The sequence below is a fragment of the Excalfactoria chinensis genome, chromosome Z (genome assembly GCF_039878825.1).
Source record: "Excalfactoria chinensis isolate bCotChi1 chromosome Z, bCotChi1.hap2, whole genome shotgun sequence".
Lineage (NCBI taxonomy): Eukaryota > Metazoa > Chordata > Aves > Galliformes > Phasianidae > Excalfactoria > Excalfactoria chinensis.
Genome location: NC_092857.1, coordinates 55536415 through 55554066, shown reverse-complemented (window position 1 = coordinate 55554066; position 17652 = coordinate 55536415). Strand labels below are relative to the sequence as shown.

At 40.7% G+C, this 17652-nt stretch overlaps 1 long non-coding RNA gene across 1 annotated transcript in view; it reads left to right on the top strand.

The window, feature by feature from the left end:
- LOC140263746 (uncharacterized) overlaps nt 1-17652 on the top strand; it is a 192419-nt gene that overhangs the window by 67290 nt on the left and 107477 nt on the right. The window contains exon 2 of the long non-coding RNA XR_011905949.1: nt 5406-5501. This is a non-coding gene — a long non-coding RNA (uncharacterized lncRNA). The remainder of the gene's footprint in view (nt 1-5405; nt 5502-17652) is intronic.

The following is a 17652-nucleotide window of genomic DNA, read 5'->3' as shown; positions in this document are numbered from 1 at the left end:
TGTAGCTGTCTAAGAAGTACAACTAAATAATTATCACAGAACTAGAGCAGAAAATAGCAAGATAGCTGCATTGTGGCACTTTTTACTGTTTTATTTTCTTAATTCTTTCTTCATTAATGGCCAAGTTTATATACAGTATTATTATCTACAACCAAAGGACCTTTCAGTTTTGATTCTGAGATTCTGTCTGGGTCAGATTGGAAGTTTAAGAGTTTCTTTCATGTGTCTGCTTTGTAGCCTGTGTAAAACCAGGTTTATGATCAATGCTTAATTTTCTTTAGACAAGAGTTCATCTGAAAAAAACAAACCAGAAATTGTTATCTCTGGTAGTACCTGCAATACCTGTTCCCAGTGACTGAACAGCCTAATTATTCCTTCATGCAGATCAATCTTTCGGTTGATTTGATTGAAATCCAGTCTTTTAGTATTGACATATTCAGATGTGATTGCTGGTAATGGTTTGTCTCTTTATGCCTGTATGGATGTCAGGTTCAATCAAATAGAAGTCTGTGCATTTGTGTTTGTGGAAAGTAGTAATGTTCTGAGTATGAAAATATTTGGTCCAAAATTTCACTGAAAATTGATCACATATGCACATCATGGACTGCCAAGTGCTAAACAGTCCCCGTGGTAAACTTCTCAAAGTTCCTTGGAAGTCAGTGACAGCTAAGGAAAAATGAGCAGCTGCAGTGCCGTGCCCATTGCATTTCTAGCAAATGAATATGGCAGAGACTCTGTTTTCTGTTTTTCTACTCTGGCTGCTGAGCTTTTGGTGTGTTGTCCTAAGCAAAATAATTGAGAGCATGTGCTAACATACTGATTAAGTTGTTCAACTTACATGCAGTGAGAGTACTGAAGAAAGCAAAAACCATCTGAATCACCACTGGTTCTATAGTCTTACTATTGCAGTTTGAGGAGTTGGTCAAGAGACACCTCTCCCTCTTCGTGGGAGAAAGTGGTGGGGAGGTAGAGGGGAAAAACCCAACTGAGACAGGAGAAACTGATTTGTTAAAAGGAACATGGGATAATACAACTGCGGGAACTGGTCTTGTTTAGCTTAGAGAAGAGAAGGTTTGAGGAAAACCTCATTGTGGCCTTCCAATATTTAATGGAGCATATAAACAGGAGGGCAAAAGACTGTTTATGAGGGTGGATAGTGCTAGGACAAGGGGGAATGGTTTTAAACTGAGACAGGGAAGGTTTAGGTTAGATATTAGGAGGACGTTTTTCACTCATAGGGTGGTGAAGCACAGTATGGGTTGCCCAAGGATGTTGTGGATACCCCATCCCTGGAGACATTCAAGGCCAGGCTGGATGTGGCTCTGAGTAGCTTGGTCTGGTGGTTGGCAACCCTGCACGTAGCAGGAATGTTGAAACAAGATGATCATTGTGATCCTTTTCAACCCAAGCCATTCTATAATTCTATGATTCTCTGAATTAAGAGAAATAGATCAGGCCATCCACATCTCTTGTCCCTGGAAAGACAAGAGAACTCTTCCCCTCTCACCTGTCACCCTCTGTGAGGCCAAACAGCCTGATGCATGCCGTCATGATATCCATGCAATCTTTTGCTGTGATCAGTGCTACAAAATGTATCATTGATTATAGGGAAAACAGTAGATACAAACAGATGTTTTCCAGAATGATTTGGGCTTCTGCATAAGACCATTTCACAGATACTGGGGAAATCAATCAATCAGTCAATCAATTAATCAATCCATTAAATGCTTGCATGTGAAATAAAATAATTTGTCAGGTCAGAACTTTCACCTTTTCAGATTCTAGTTTTTTAACACTTGTGTATATGTTTATTTCATTTGAAAATAATAAAGGTGAAATGAAGACAGCTGTACACAAAAGCCATCACAGAGTGGTGGCATGCATTTAATATTTCTTTCTTTGTAAATAAGATTAGCTTGTTGAAAACTAGTCAGTATTTCTGCATTCATCAAATTAGTATAAACTGTGCTTTAATAAAGAGATAATCAGAAAATCTATACAAGTTGTTACACTGATGATAATCACAGTTAAAATGAGAAATACTCAAAACCATCACTTTGTTGATTTTATGGATGTGAATTTAATGTTGATACTCTAGTGCAACTGGTTCCTAAGTTTATATGCACAGTTCGGATGTAGTGCATGTTAAATTAACTTTCTTCCCTGCATAGAAGCAATAGGAATTCAGTGATTTGTAATGGGTATTTCTCAGTGCATTCAACAGTAAATGTGAAAGTCTGTAAAGATCTGACATATATGCTCATTCAATTACTGTGTTGTCATTAATCATTTTTATTATATATATAGAATCATAGCATCATAGAATGGCTTGGGTTGGAAGGGACCCTTAGTATCGTGTAGTTCCAACCCCCTGGTTTAGGCAGGGACAGCTCCCACTAGACCAGGTTGCTCAAAAGACCAGGTTGCTCATATCTGTGATTTTATCACCATTTCTAAAACAAATAGACTGGGAATGGTTTTCCATGACACTGCAGAAGTACTATACTTTAAGCCACTTCTGCTGATGTGAATTGAGAAAATTCATAAGCATGGATCAATGGCTTTTGACTTCATGTTACACTACTTGTCATTACAGGAATGCAAGTGATTTATTTATTAATTTAAATTATTATTGTCCACATTTATTTATTTATTTATTTATTTATTTATTGCTAATGATAGTTGTATTCCATAAGAAATCTCTAGTTTCTCATTATTGCATCTTGTTTTGTCTTCTGAGACTGGGAAAAGAACCAGCTCAAACAAAACACAGAACTGCATTGTCTGTTTTCAAGTCATGAAAAATAGCATATAAGAAGTGTTTGGTGACAAGGCTATCAGTGCTTTTTATGAATTTCTGCATATTTCTGAATGGGATGAAAACAGCTGGTCTACTTCATGAATGCATGATTAAAACTGTTAACAGTGGCTGAGTACTTTCCTGTGTGTTAGATCTATCTTCTGTCCCACACAAGGGTGCCTTTATACAGCTGAGGGTTATGGCTGCACTCCTGCGAAGAGATGTATCATCATCATTTTGAGAACAAATGAAACGTATCTTAAAACTTACTGAAGAAAAGTACCTACTTTTTATGTTCCCTTATGACAAAATCACTGCTTCATTTCTTGCCAGCCAAGATGATCCTGAATGGTTAATGGTAAGGGGCAGGAAGGAGTGACTTACGCATTCTGATTATTTCTGTAGACAGCTTTGTCCTGCTAAAACTACTAGTTTTCAGAAATCACTAATAGGGGTAGGAAGTTAGAGTTTATAGGAGCTGTGAAAGAAAGTTTGTGAAAGATAACTGCGTTTCAGGGGTTAGTTTTTATTGTGTGATCATCCTTGTGTAAGTGCTCTAGCAATTGGGTTTCTGAATGAAAAGATGAATCACTTTGTCCTGGAAGGAAGGTGTTAAAGGAAGGAAGTGTCTGATACTGTTTTATGAATCCCTTAGGTCTGGTATAAATGTAAGATTTACTCTCATAGCACTCATCGGATTGAGCACACTGAATGTTTTATGCAGGAGAACTCTATTTTTGTAGTTATAGTAAAACAAAGCTTAGCGCTGTAAAGAAAGAAGCATTGGGAATTTGCAGAAACACAACTGCTGGATATGTTTGTACAAAGAGTTGACTTTTGTGCATTTCCTGTGTCACCCAGTGGTTAAGCAGGAAACTTGAATAATACAGTTTAGGTGAGCCAGGTCTCCCAGCCCTTTGTGGCACCAGGGGCCTCATTTTTACTTTCTCTCTTTTCATCTTTTCCTCTCTGCTGGGTAGACTGCTCTTCAATTCAGTTTGCTACATTGTAGACTCTTCTTGAGGCCACTATGTATTCATTGGTATGCTTTAGAACCATCTCCAGTCAATACCTTATCATCTGTTTTGTAGTCAAACTTCTACTTGTGAAAAGATCCACGTGCAGGTGGGAACAGCCGCTCTGATTTTTGTGACAGTAATTTATTCTGTTCAAGTGCTGCCTATGATTCTGTATGATGGGTTTTATATTTACACTATGGTCTTGGCAACAAGAAACTGACTTTCTGGTGGAAAGAAAATTATTTCCTTTTCATTTTGCCAAAAACTGTTTCATCCTTCAAAGAGAATGCACAGTAGCTGCAGAAAATCTGGCTCTTCAGTTTGTGCATTGTTTATAATTAGAGTTGAGCTTCTAGTCTGCTCCATGACTCTAACTGCAGAAGAATACTACTAGAAGTACAACTGAGTGATTGAGAAGCCCCAAAACCATTCCCTTTGCCTCTGACGATGTGCTGTGAAAATTAAGGAGTATGAGCAGAAATGTTTCTTCCTGCCATGTTGAGTTTCTAAACATGTTAACATTTTTCTATCATGACTTCTCTGACTAAGACTTTATATTAAGGAGACACTGTGACATTGCACAGTGTATTAAGTGTCTTTGGGGCAAGGGGAGAGGAAGGAATAACTGATTGGCTTGTATTTTTATATAAAATGTTGATATAGTGAGCTGACGATCTTGTGCTAACTGTGTATTACAAGTCTTGCACTTTTCTGCTTTTTAGATACTGGTATCACTATGCCATTTGTTATACCATTGCAAGGTTTGGGAGGGGTTGGGGTGGGGAAGGAAGGGGGTTGTTGCCAACAAAGTGGAAGCTACTTGAAATTGTTATTGAGAAGGACATAAAACTTCATTAGAGGTGCTGAGCTGGCTATTCTCTATGCTTTTGTGTAATGTTGATTATGTTTTAACAAGATTAAAAATGCTGTTACCGCAAGTAAGTTCACTGACGATACCTTCACTGTCTTCAGTTGTGGTCGATGGTCAAATGACCTAAGTGGTCAGTGGCTTGTATTTAGTGTAACCCTTTGCCAGACCAAAAGACACGACAGTTGTGTTGCCCAAGCAGCAAGTTGCAGTTCACCAGGGCTGTTTTAATCCATACTGGGCAATTCAGATCATTCCAGTTGTTGAAGCCTAAACATTAAGATATGGGAGTATGAACATGTGTCTTAATTACTTCTACTACACAGGGAAAGCAAGGAAAGCTGAGAGGGTAACAAGGTTGACTGAAAAGCTTGAGGTGATATCTTTGAATAAGGAAAAGTCTTTCTCTTCAAGTTTATTGCCACTAGAAACTTACCTTGCATCAACCACATGGCTAAGAGCATGGCCTACCAGGTACCACCTATCCAGCTAATGCTTGTAGGCTATTTCTGGGAAAAGATAATTTCACTGAGCTGAGCTGCACACTGCTCTCAAAAAATGTTGATGTGTGAAGCAGTGATGGGACTTATGGAGGCACACAGTTCTGCACACTTGCAGTTCTGAGTAAGCTTGAAGAAATGTGCTTTCCCACACCTCTGTTAGGAGGAGAACTAGCTAAATGGCATTTTTTACTGTTGAAATCTGTTGTTTTTTTCAGAGCTGATTTGAAAGCACCAGTGAGGTTCTTGGAGAGACTGTGAGTGATAAAGTAAGAAGAGTGTTTTGAAGTTCAGATAGTCAGAAGCAGAGAACTGTAAGTACTAAAAGCACAAAGAACACCCAAAGCGACTTCATCTTTTGAAGATTCTGGGTTTCCAGGTCTAGTGAAAAGTCACTTCTGCAGTTATTTAAACTAGAAGTCTCAAATTATTCTTGAAACTTTACCTTGCACTTCCTACACCTTTTAGAAAGTGGGTGCAATTTTGTTTACATGGAAGAATTCAATGGAACACCTTTTCTTCGTATTCACTTTCATGTCAGACCCTCTTTGTCAGACTACCCCTCTGCTGCCATCTGTCCCACAGCAACAAAATGGAATGTGTTGGTGGGAAGGTTCAGCCTCTACTGCCATACCACCAACATCTGCCTCTAGTGTCATGGTCTGAAATCATAAAAGAGGAAACATTACTTTTGCACCAGGTGTTGTTACCTGGCTCTGGTTACTGTTTTCAAGATCATGTTTACATTGCCATGCCTGCATCTTGTGCTATGATTACTATTATAGCAAAGTCCTTTAAAATGTTTGACTTAAAATCTCAGTTTTGAGTGGTAACACCTGTTCCTTCTACTAATAGATATAAAAATTTTCAAATCAGTTGCAGTATTTTTATTTTTGATTTTTTTTTCTTAAACTACGTAAAGCAGTTTTGCTACAAAACCTAATTTTATTGCATTATTTATTCCTTCTGTGCTCTTTTTGTTTTTTTGTAGTTTCTCAGATTGCCTGTAATCTGTAACAGCCAGTGTAAATGTCCTACATCATTTTCCAGTCCTTTTGATACAATGTATTTGTGTCGTGAGTGTTTTCACTTTTCTGGGCTTCCAAAACTTGTCAGTATTTAAGGTGCTTTGTGGTTACTGGAATTCACTTGTGACTGTGAAGAGAGACATGTTATGGTGTGTTTTATAGGTAGCCCTGTATGGAGCTATGAGTTAAACTCCATGATCCTTAAAAAGCCTTGAACTCAAGATATTCTATGATTCTATGATCTTTTATTCACAAATTAAAGAAATAAAGATTCCTGTAGTCATTTTGTGGTACTTCTCCCTGTAAGTCTTATGAATCTCCCAAGGCAAACCTGCTATGTTTGAAACAACCTGAAGCTCAGCTACAATGAGTGGAGAGATTCCAGCTGATTTTAAAGAGATTCAAATTGTGGCATACTTATGTAGAAGATATGTAAGAAATGTATGGTTTGGGAAGATCTAAGAATCAGTGGAAGTGGAGACCTACACTTTAAATGTATTCATTTAAGAGAAAAGAAGAAATCAAAATCAACAACCATTTTGATGTTGCCAGGAATGAAATATATCTAATTAGGGAACTGAAAATTAATTAATGCAGTTCACTTGTAGTAGAGAAAAAGGGATTACTGTATATCACCTCAACAGAATGGATTTAAAAATAGTTAAATGCTAGGTTCCAAGGCAATTTCATTTTCTCAACTTAATGAAGAAATTTAACGCTTCAATGTGTCCTAGAAATAGTCATCCTCAGGCAATTTTATATTCTTGTTGTTGTGAGGTTTTGATGCATGAATCTGTCCTGAAAATAGTCGTGTTTGGAACAGAATGCACAACATTTAAATTAAAGAAGAAAACCTACTTAATTCCATGCCAGACACCAAGACTCTTGAAATGTAAATTGTAATCTGGAGGAGGCAGAAATGGATAATTCAGAATGGAAAGAGTCAACTTGAACTGCTAAATTTTATGGATTCCCTTGAGTGCTAGAAGATTTAAGGGGAAAAAGGAAAAACTACAAAACATAGCAGAAAATAAGTAGTACATAATAGTCTTGAGAAAACCAAGAAAACTTTGTACGTTTAAATGAAAATAAGTGAAATTTATTTTTAAAAGTGAATTGCTTCAATAGAGTTTGTCCTCTTTATATACATAGAGTTGCATAGTAAATCTGTATCAGATTAGTGATCTGCGTTTGATCTTAGAATCACACAATGACAGAATGGTTTCAGTTGGAAGACAACTGAGAGTCTATCCAGCTCCAACCCCCTGCCACAGGTACATTGCCACCCCCAGATGAGGCTGAGGGCTCCCATCCAACCTGGGCCTGAGTGTCTCCAGAGATGCACATCCACAGCTTTTCTGGGCAGCTGTGACAGGGCCTCATTGCCCTCTGCAGAATATTTTCTCCTAAATGATATATTTCTTGCATAAGTGGAATATCTCATTGCGAGCATGCTTACTTTTTTTGGCGGTATAATGCTGAAGGTGAATTTAAGCAAAGAAAATAAAAGCAAATGATCATAGAATCATGTAAACATAAAATAGGTTGGGTTGGAAAAGACCCTAAAGATCATCAAGTCCAACCACAACCTAACCATCCTACCCTAAGAACCCTTCACTGAATCATGTCCCTGAGCACCGCATCCGAATGGTTTTTAAACACATGCAGGGATGGTGACTAAACCACCTTCCTGGGGAGCCTATTCCAGTGCTTAACAGCCCTTTCTGTAAAGACATTTTTCCTAATATCCAACCTAAACCTCTGTGCTACAACTTGAGGCCATTTCCCTTTGTCCTGTCACCAGTAAGAAGAGACCAGCCACGCTCTTGCTGTAAGCACCATTAAGGTATTTGAAGAGAGCAATAAGGTCTCCCCTCAGTCTCCTCTTCCCCAGGCTAAACAGCCCCAGATCCTTTCCTCATTCCTTACATGGCATATTTTCCAAGCCCTTCACAAACCCTTCATGTTGCCCTTCTCTGGACCTGCTCCAGCACCTCCATATCTTTCTGTACTGAGGTGCCCAAAACTGAACACAGTACTTGAGGTGAGGCCTCACCAATGCCGAGTACAGGGGCAGGATGACTTCCCTAGTCCTGCTCACCACACCATTCCTGATACAAGCCAGGATGCTGTTGGCCCTCTTGGCCGCCTGGGCACACTGCTGCTCATATTCAGCTGACGTTCATCAGTACACCAAGGTCTCTTTCCATCAGGCAGCTTTCCAGCCACTTGTCTACAAGTCTACAAGCCTGTAATGTTGCCTGAGGTTTCTGTGACCAAAATGCAGGACCAGACATTGGAACTCATACATTTTACCTTGGAACACTTATCCAGTTTTCCAGTCGGTGTGAAGGATGGAATTGACTGGAAGTCATGAGCATGTTTATCTTTGCTCCCTGGTTGCTCACAGTAAGAAACTCAGTCTTCAGAAACTCTCTCTTACATTTGAGGTTTTAGCTTCAATCCCAATTAACTCGTATTTTTACTAGTATAAATAGTGAATTATGTTTGTTTTCCTTCTCAGAGGGTTGCCACTGTTTCTTTCCCTATTGAATACCGTTTGTTCCCTCTCTACCTTTCCCTCCATTTTGGGTGGTTGGGATAGTGGGCCTGCTGTCCCTATCAAAGGTGTAGATGTAGAGATAAGAGCTTGGCAGTTTGAAAGATGTTCTGCAGTTAAACAAGCCACATGAACTGGGAACTAAAGTGTTCTGCCTGAGTGCATGGACAGGCATGCCAAACCATCCTACCCTAACACTAACAACCCTCCACAGACAAAAACACATACTTTAATGGGAAACCGATGTAGAACAGCCCTCTCACAACTGTATCTACTAAGTTGTGTGGTTTTGTGGAAATCAAAGTAAGCCTTGAGTTACTTACTTTGGGAAACCTTGCTTTAGCACCTTCCATTTCAAAGTGGGCTTCTCGGTCTTCGGAAACCTCTCTCTCTCTCTCTCTCTCTCTAATTTTACTTGATTTATTAGCCTCAATTCCAATTAGATTGTATTATGCTTTTTTATCTTGCATTCCGATATCAGAGTTAGTAAAATAAATGTTCCTCCTTAGCTCGTTGCCACTGCTCTGTTTGTTTCCTTGAGCCCAGCTCCCATCTCCCTACCCCCTTCCCTTTTTTTTTTTTTTTTTCCTTCCTGTTTTTGGGGGCCCATGTGCCCACTGCCCTCCTGTCATGGAGAAAGATTGATCTAGATTACTCCGTGACACTGTCACCAGTGAAAACAGTCTGGCAGCTTTTGCTGCAATCACTTTTCAGGTATTTAAGGAGAGCAATAAGGGTGCTGAGGTATCACTGACGCTTGAGTGGCACCGTGTTGGGCGTGTGCGAGAAGGGCGAAAGGGAAGTTGGACCCTGGGAACGACACGTGCTTCTGTGTTTTTATCTTTTATTGGGAAGCTGTGAAAGTCCCGCTAGAGGCGCCGTACTTCTGCCTGAGTGCATGGCCAGGCTGCTATCGAAAATATCTCCTCCGGCGGGGGCGCCGCCTCTTGCGGGGCGGAGGAGCGCGCTGGGCGCTGCCGGCCCTCCTCTTCGTGGGGCGCCGGGATCCTCTGCCGAGGGCCCCGCTGGACGTGCCGGGGAGCTCCTCCGCTTCGGGACCCCCGGAGCTGCCGGAGGGCGCGGCGCTGGGGGCGGCGGAATCCTGCGGGGAGGCGGCGGGACCGGACGGGGCAGCGGGGCCGTCCTCGTGCTCCTGGGCAGCGCCGGGGACTTCAGAGCCGTCCTCCCGCTCCTGGGCAGCGCCGGGGTCTTCGGGCCCGTCCTCCCGCTCCTGGGCAGCGCCGAGGTCTTCGAGGCCCAGCATCCTCCGGGCCTCCTGGCCGCACCGGCTCTCGATGGTGCTGATGAGGGCGTCGACGAGCGGTGCGGTGATGGGTCCCAGGGCGTGCTCGATGCACCGCACCAGCGTGTCCCTGTCCGGCCCCACCTGGCACAGGAACGCCAGGATCACGCTCCTTAGCCAGTTGATCTTCCACCAGCGCAGCTCCCCGCTGCGCCGGATCTCCTGCTCCAGCCAGGGCAGCACCGGGTCCAGGATGTCTCGTCTGTCCCTGAACAGCGCAGCCCAGAGCTCCGGAGGGAGGCCGCCCACTCTCTCCGGCTCCGCGGCCATGGGCTCAGGGGACGCCGGTGCAGAGGGCGGAGCGGACGCCGCAGCGCCGCTGGGGCCGGTGGTGGTGCTGAAGCCGGCGGGCACCGGCACTGCGGGCGGGGAGACGATGCAGTCCACGAACTGGTTGTCGCCCCGCACGCAGACCCGGATGGTCTGCATGGCCGTCCTGCACAGCGGGCAGCTGTCCCTCAGAGTCGCCCACCGCTGGATGCAGCCGAGGCAAAATGTGTGATTGCATGGAATCACACTGGTCATGTCCTGTCGCACATCGCGACAGATGGAACATGTCCATGCCTCTTCTGCAGACATGGTCTCCTTGCTGCAGCTGGCTGGGAGAACTGAGGATGACGAGTTGTTCTTCACCAGAGCTACAGAGGAGGTGTTTCACTGCAAGAGGAAGAGAGGCCACAGTCACTTGCTGTCCCAGGGTGTGAAAGTCCTCAGCAGGAAGCCCTCCCAAGCCCATGACTGCCCTGAGGGACCCACATGTCCCCGCACCACTCACCTCCGCTGCTGCGGGTGCACTCAGTAGCGTCCCAGCTTCCTGCACTGGGCAGGGCCGGGGAAACAGTAGCGATGCTGTGGGTCAGGCACTGAGATGCTGCGAGCAGCCCCAGGCACGACCCAGCACAGCACAGCCAAAATCTTGCTCGACCTCCAAGCCTCGCACAGCTGCTCAGCACGGTCCAGGAACGAGCCAGACTGAGCCAGGCTCTGCCGGCACCCCACTATGAGCAGTGAGGGCTGAGCAGTCACAATCCGTCACCTGGTGATGTCACAGCCTGTTGCTTGGGGACATCGCCATGGGCTGTCCGCCCCCACAGCACACACCCGTGTTTCAGATATTAACTCCTTTTTCTCTTCCTGATGTGCTGTACCTTCCCCTTCATTCCTGTTCACCTTTGATGCTCTACATTTGACGTTAACTCACAGGCCTTTCTTTTTCTCTGATTAAACCAACTCTAATTGTTCATGTGTTTCCTGTGTTTCTTCAATAGTAAACTGTAGATTTTTCTCTAGCGTATTTTGTAGAGATTGTGTTTGGCATTCCCCTCTTCTTGCTTCAGGAATGCCATTTCGGACGTTCCCTCTTTGCTCTTCTGTCAGCTCAGTTAGTGATTTCTAATAATATCTTCCATTATCTGTTTGGGAAAGTCTTTCTGAGTGCTGCAACCCACCTGTGGGGAGTGGATGCGGGTAAGCTTCATGAATTTCTTTTGGATGGCTTAAGGTGAATTAACACTCATGTTCCAGACATAAACATGTACTTTAATGGGAAATCTATATAGAACAGCTATCCTGTAGGCCTTGGTCCTCTCACAGTTCTATCTACCTAAGCTGTGCAGTTTTATGGAAATCAAAGTAAGCCTTAATTTGCTTATATTTTGGGAAACCTTGTTTTAGCATCTTTAAGAAAAAAAGAGTGAAAGAGGGAAAGGGGAGTGGAGAGAGATCTCATGGTCACTTTGCCCCAGAAAAATTCCAGGATTTACATTACTCTCAAGACCTTCTCTGTTAACAAACTGCAGGTCCAGGATTTTGCTTCCCCCTGTTGTTGTCTTTTTCAGTTGTGTTAGGAATTTGTCTCCAACACACTCTGGGAATCTCTGGGTCTGTTTCCTTTCTGCTGCATTATAATTCCAGATGATGTCTGTGAAGTTGAAGTCACCCACAAGAACAAGGGCTTTACTCACTTTCCTTTTATACAGTAAATGAAGAAGTCTGTTTTTCTTCACCCTGAAAGCAGAAATACTTTTTAACGATTTGGGGATGTGAGCTGTTAAAAAAATAGCATTAGTTTTGTTATATGATTTGTACGGGGTAGTTATTTAACTTTTTTATTCTCTCAAATACTTAATTCTTTGTCTTTATTTTACTTTATTTTACTTTATTCTATTTGATTACTCCCCCCTCCCCACACACCTTTTTTTTTTTTTTTTTTTTTTTTTTTTCCTGACTGTAGGAAGTTGGGGAGACTATTTACTTTAATTGTAACTAAAAGGAATGTTCTAGGTAGTCCTTCTGTAAAGTTTAAAGAAGGCCACACAAACCTCAGTTCCTCTCTAGGAGATTTTTCTGTGACAACAATTTATAAATGCATCTTTGGCTTCCAGTTAGAACATTCTACTGGAGTACCTGCAGAATGCCTAGGGAAAGTTAAAAAAAAATCTGAACATGTTTCAGGGTGCTCATCTCCTTTAGTATTATGTTTGCCATGTAGATGTCTATCTGAGGCTGACTGTGTCAGAGGAGAGAAGGCACGTTGCCTATTTCTAGTTTGTCTGCTTCAGATGCTAGAAATACTTTCCTCCTGCATGCAGGAGTTTGGAAGATTAGATGTACGTTTTCTGAAGATCTGTATTTGACTCGATTAATCCTGTATTTTCTATCTGTTCTTCAGGAGATTTGTCTGAGGCTGAATACTACATATTCAAATCTGTTGAGGACCTTTGGGTGTGTTATAACGCATTAGCACTCATGTAGATGCGGTAATGGATAACCTAAAGAACACAACAAAACTTTTGACTATTGTAATAGGCTTTGTATAAATAATGACTGGTTACAGGTAGTTCTCTGATGGATTTGGCTTACATCTACAGTTGTCTTTGTTGTGCTCTTTGATTGGCAAAGGAAAGGAAGCGGGTCATTTGTAAATGCCTACACAGATTTTGATCGCTTGTCATCTGTTTACAGCATATGTAAACTGACTGAGTGTGGTCACAGGAATAGGTGGCTTGAGTACCTGTGCAAAATAACATATGTGTGTTGTTTGTTAACAAAATATTTCAGGTGTCATACGAGGAACTGGCATTTTGAAAAACAATCTGAATCATTTATAAAGCTGACTGAATTTTTCATTAGTAATAATTTGTGTCTGAACTTGTGCTTTTCTCTTCACAGATAATTAGTAGATAATTATAGCACTTAACAAACTTTGGAAAAATTCCTCAGTGCATAGTAAATAATTTAAAAGGGATGCTTTATTATTATTATTATTATTATTATTATTATTACTATTAATATTATTTTTGTTATACAGCAATTTTTTTTTTCCACTGTTGACTTGTAATTCCTTAAGTTTAGATTGTTGTGGGCAGCCTTAGAGTCTTTGAAAAGGAAACAAGGATGTAATGTGTATTTGAAAGACTTATTTTGAAATAGGATCTGTAGCTGCTGTGATGTAATTTCCAGTTATTTTGTAGAACAACTGTTATGCTGTGGTCTGTTGTCATCAGGGTTGTTCTGGTTCCCCCTCATTTCTTTTCTTTTTCATCATGTTTATTTCTTCATATGTAATATTCTTTTGTTATATCACAAGCATGTAATATTGAAGAGCTATAATCAAGTGAAATTCAACAGTATTGAAACCTTCCCTTAGAGGTGTTTTACAAAATTGTCTGTTGTAGCAATCCTATAAAAGCAAAAAAATTCACTTCAAAATAAGATGAGACAGATCAATCTGCTTTTGGAAACTTCGAGAGGGAAAGTCGGGCTTTATTGCTGTGATGTGTTAGTTGTGCTCCTTTTTTGGTTGGGATGGACATAACTTTCTTTATGCTTCGTCATGCTAGTTCTGGATTCTTGGCTATGAGAGTGTGGATAACACTCCAGTGTTGTGGCTGTGGCTGTTTATCACTGCCCACACAGTGATTAACTTGGAGGTGAGCAAGAAGCAGGGAGAGGACGGAGCCAGGACAGCTGTCCCGAAGTGGCCAAAGAGTCTATGATTCTGTGAAAGGAATGTTCTGCCTTGTGTAATATTGCTCCCAGCAATGAGAGGGAGCTGAGGGAAAGAAGCAGAAAGGGAGGATGTTTGTAACTATTGTATTTATATTTGTGTGCTAAAGTTCTTCTTCCCATGAAGAACATGTGGCAACAGCCTCAGGTTGCACCAGGGGAGCTGTAGGTTCGATGCCAGAAAAAACTTCTTCATGGAAAGAGTGGTTAGGCTTTAGAATGAGCTGCCCAGAGAGTTGGTAGAATTGCAGTCCCTGAAGGTGTTTGGCACTTATGGTCATGGCTTAATGATGGATTTATCATAGAATTATAGTATGGCTTTGGTTGTAAGGGACCTTAAAGATCATGTAGTTGCAATGCTACAATCTGGTGGGAATGTCTCCCACCAGATCAGGCTGCCCAGGGCCCCACTCAACCTGGCTTTGAACACTTCAGGGAAGGGACATCCACTTTTTCCACTGGGCAGTCTGTGCCATGGCCTCACCACCCTCTGAGTAAAGAGTTTCTTCTTAACATCTTGTCATGGAGTTATTTCTAGATCTGTCTGTGTCTGTGACAGGAAGAAAGCAGGCCCACAGGCCTACTGCCCCCCACCCAGAAAAAAGGGCTGGTTTCTTTTGCTCTTGCTTTTCTTGGTCTTTCTAAACTGAGGCCTTTTAAATCAAGTAGTTATTTCCAGGAATCCCTGCTTTCTCTTTCTCATGGCATCAGTAGCATTTTGCAAACTCCAAGTGGCATATAGGAAGAAGTCATGGTGAGATATCTCTGGAGATATTTAAGACCTACCTGGATGCTTTCCTGTACAACCTATTGCAGGGAGCCTACTTTAGTAGGGAGTTAGACTTGGTGATCCCCAGAAATCCCTTCCAAACCCTAAGATTCTGTGATTTACAAGAATTTTAGCCTTCTTCAGTGTGATAAATACAGAGAAAAAGACTGCCCACAGTGTTATAAAGTGTTACTGTATGGTTTGTTGCTCAAGTCTAATTGTGAGTGTAATTTGAGGACAAGGGACTCCTGGTGTTGTTGTTAATAGAAGAATGAATCAATTTGGTTTTGTGCATCTTTTGGAGTGCTTTAGTGGGTAAGGAAAGTCTTCAGATGATCTCTTGTTCGACATATATCAACTGCAGTGCCATCAGCACTTTCGCTAAATGAAGCAAAGATTCTGTACAGTCTGAAATAACAATAAAACTGTTATACTTCCCTGCAGATCTGTATATTCACTATGTACGTATCTCTGAGCTGGTTGCTGTAAATTTCTTCAGTGGGGAGAAACAACACTTCTAAAGTGCAAGTCTTGTTATAAAAGCACTCATGTAAAGAAGTTGATTGGTCGCATTCTCCCTGCTAACTGTACAGTGACAGTAGGTGGCATGGTCAAGTTTCTTTATTCGGGGGTCCTCAGGGGGACTTACTCCACCTCTGTCTGAATTGTTGTGGTCCAGTACTTTCTTTTCTTCGTGCTAACTACTTAGTCCAATCTTCTGTGTTATATGGACTCTACCTTTTATCTTACCTATTTTACAGTTACTTACGTCCCCCCCCCCCCCCCTTTTTTTTTTTTTTTCAGTTTTCAAGGTTCAAATGATCACATTTTTAGTTTTTATTATTATTATTATTATTAAACTAGATATCTGTATTCAGAAATTTTAGTTAACACTCAGAGTAAACCAGTGGTAGCTCTAAAGCTTTCCCTAATGCACACCACATCCCCCTAGCAAACTTCTCTATTTTCTTCACCAGATTTTGCAGGGTCAGGCTGCTTAAGGTCGGAAGCATGCTGCTTTTTTAAGGCCAAATTACCTTGCTGTCAGAGATTTTCTTGTTTGTTGTCTTGGACAAAAGAAAGCTAAAGAGGTATTTAATGGGTAAGGCTGTTGCTGCTGATGAGATTGATGTTAACACGAGCAATGTACAGCAAGCTATTTCCTTCACCATCACAAACTGCATTAGCTGCATAATGTAAGAGCAGTGCTTTGCTTTGACAGGAAATGGGAGCAGTGTCACATTAAGGAGATAGGAAGAAGGTTAGAGCTTGTAGAAGCAAATAACCTTCATTTCACTGGTTCAGGTTTTCATTAACCTGACACTTTTTAAACTTTTCTGTGCACTTGTATACTTGTGCATTTTTCTCTAACATAATTTTTACTTCATTTTACAAAAAATAATCAGGAACCTGAAATGTAAAAGACTGAATAACAATGAATAGAATCAGTGGTACTGTTGATTTCACTTGGCACTGTGAGCAAACTGTGTGCAGTAATGGAAAGGTGCCTGCAGAAGTGAGTAAGTTAATCAGGTGTAACATTGTCCTATTTTGTTTCTGAACATTAAGAAGCGTACGTGACTTTTTTGCCTTCAATAAGATTTTCACAGAGTCAGTAATTTGAATTTAGCTATGTTCTGTAAATGACTGTATTTGGAAACTCCAGATAGATATTAAGAAAGAATTATATGTATGAATGGTTATTCTCTCTTTGAATTTTGTCTATGACAGTTCTTTATGTTATTAATTTAATGTGAAAATGGTATTGGCTGTATCTTTCCTCCTTTCTGTACATCTCAAATTCAGTTCTTGAACTAATTAGTGCTTTTTTTTTTTTTTTTTTTTTTTTCTTTTTCAGTATTTCTGAGTGCTATCCAATTAATCAGACAGTGGGTGGTATTTTAATGCTTCTTGTTGTTGTTGACACTGTAATCTAATGACAGAACAGTCATTTAAGAAACACATACCAAATTTATCAGAAAGTTGGATTACTTGTATGAATTAGGATCCCTATGTATGAAAAGCTGAAGAATCTAGCAAAAGCACCAAAAGACAAAGCCTTATGCAGTGTAGCATCTATCAGTGGGTGAGCATAAGAAGTGGTGGTGTTGTGCTATTTCTGCTTCTATGACTGTTTAGCTTTCTGGCTGTGTACTCATGACTGTTAGTGTCTCTACTTACATGAAAAATAGGCCATTCTGGAGTGAATTTGAAACCTACTGAAATATTACTATTACCTCATTAGATTTGAGATCGTAAGCTACAAGATAATGCAGAGATAAGAAAATAAATTCACAATCTCTAGACTGCATTTATTCTTTTAATATAACGTCTATCATCGAAGTTATCACGTGTGGCTTTTTCTTCTGTAAAAAACTGAACCTAAAAAAAATATTTTACTTGTGATTCACTTTATCACCCCAGCAATTTTATTTTATTTTATTTTATTTTATTTTATTTTATTTTATTTTATTTTATTTTATTTTATTTTGAGAATTACAGTGTTAGGCTGATCAGAGTAAGAAATGCCAGATATTTTTCATATTGTTATATTCAATTTGCTAAAATCATTGTGTGTTATCTGCTAAGAACTTAGTATGGAAAAGAAAGGATGAAGGATTGTCAGTTCACTCTGAATTGGAGTAACACAACTTTGTGCCAATTTTTATTATTATTATTTTTCCCTCTGGGAACTAATAATATCAAAGATGTTCATGGAAACAGTGATGGATTTACCTTGCAGATAATTTATGTTGCCATTCTATTAATAGCAGAGTTACTTAGCATTCTTTCTGAA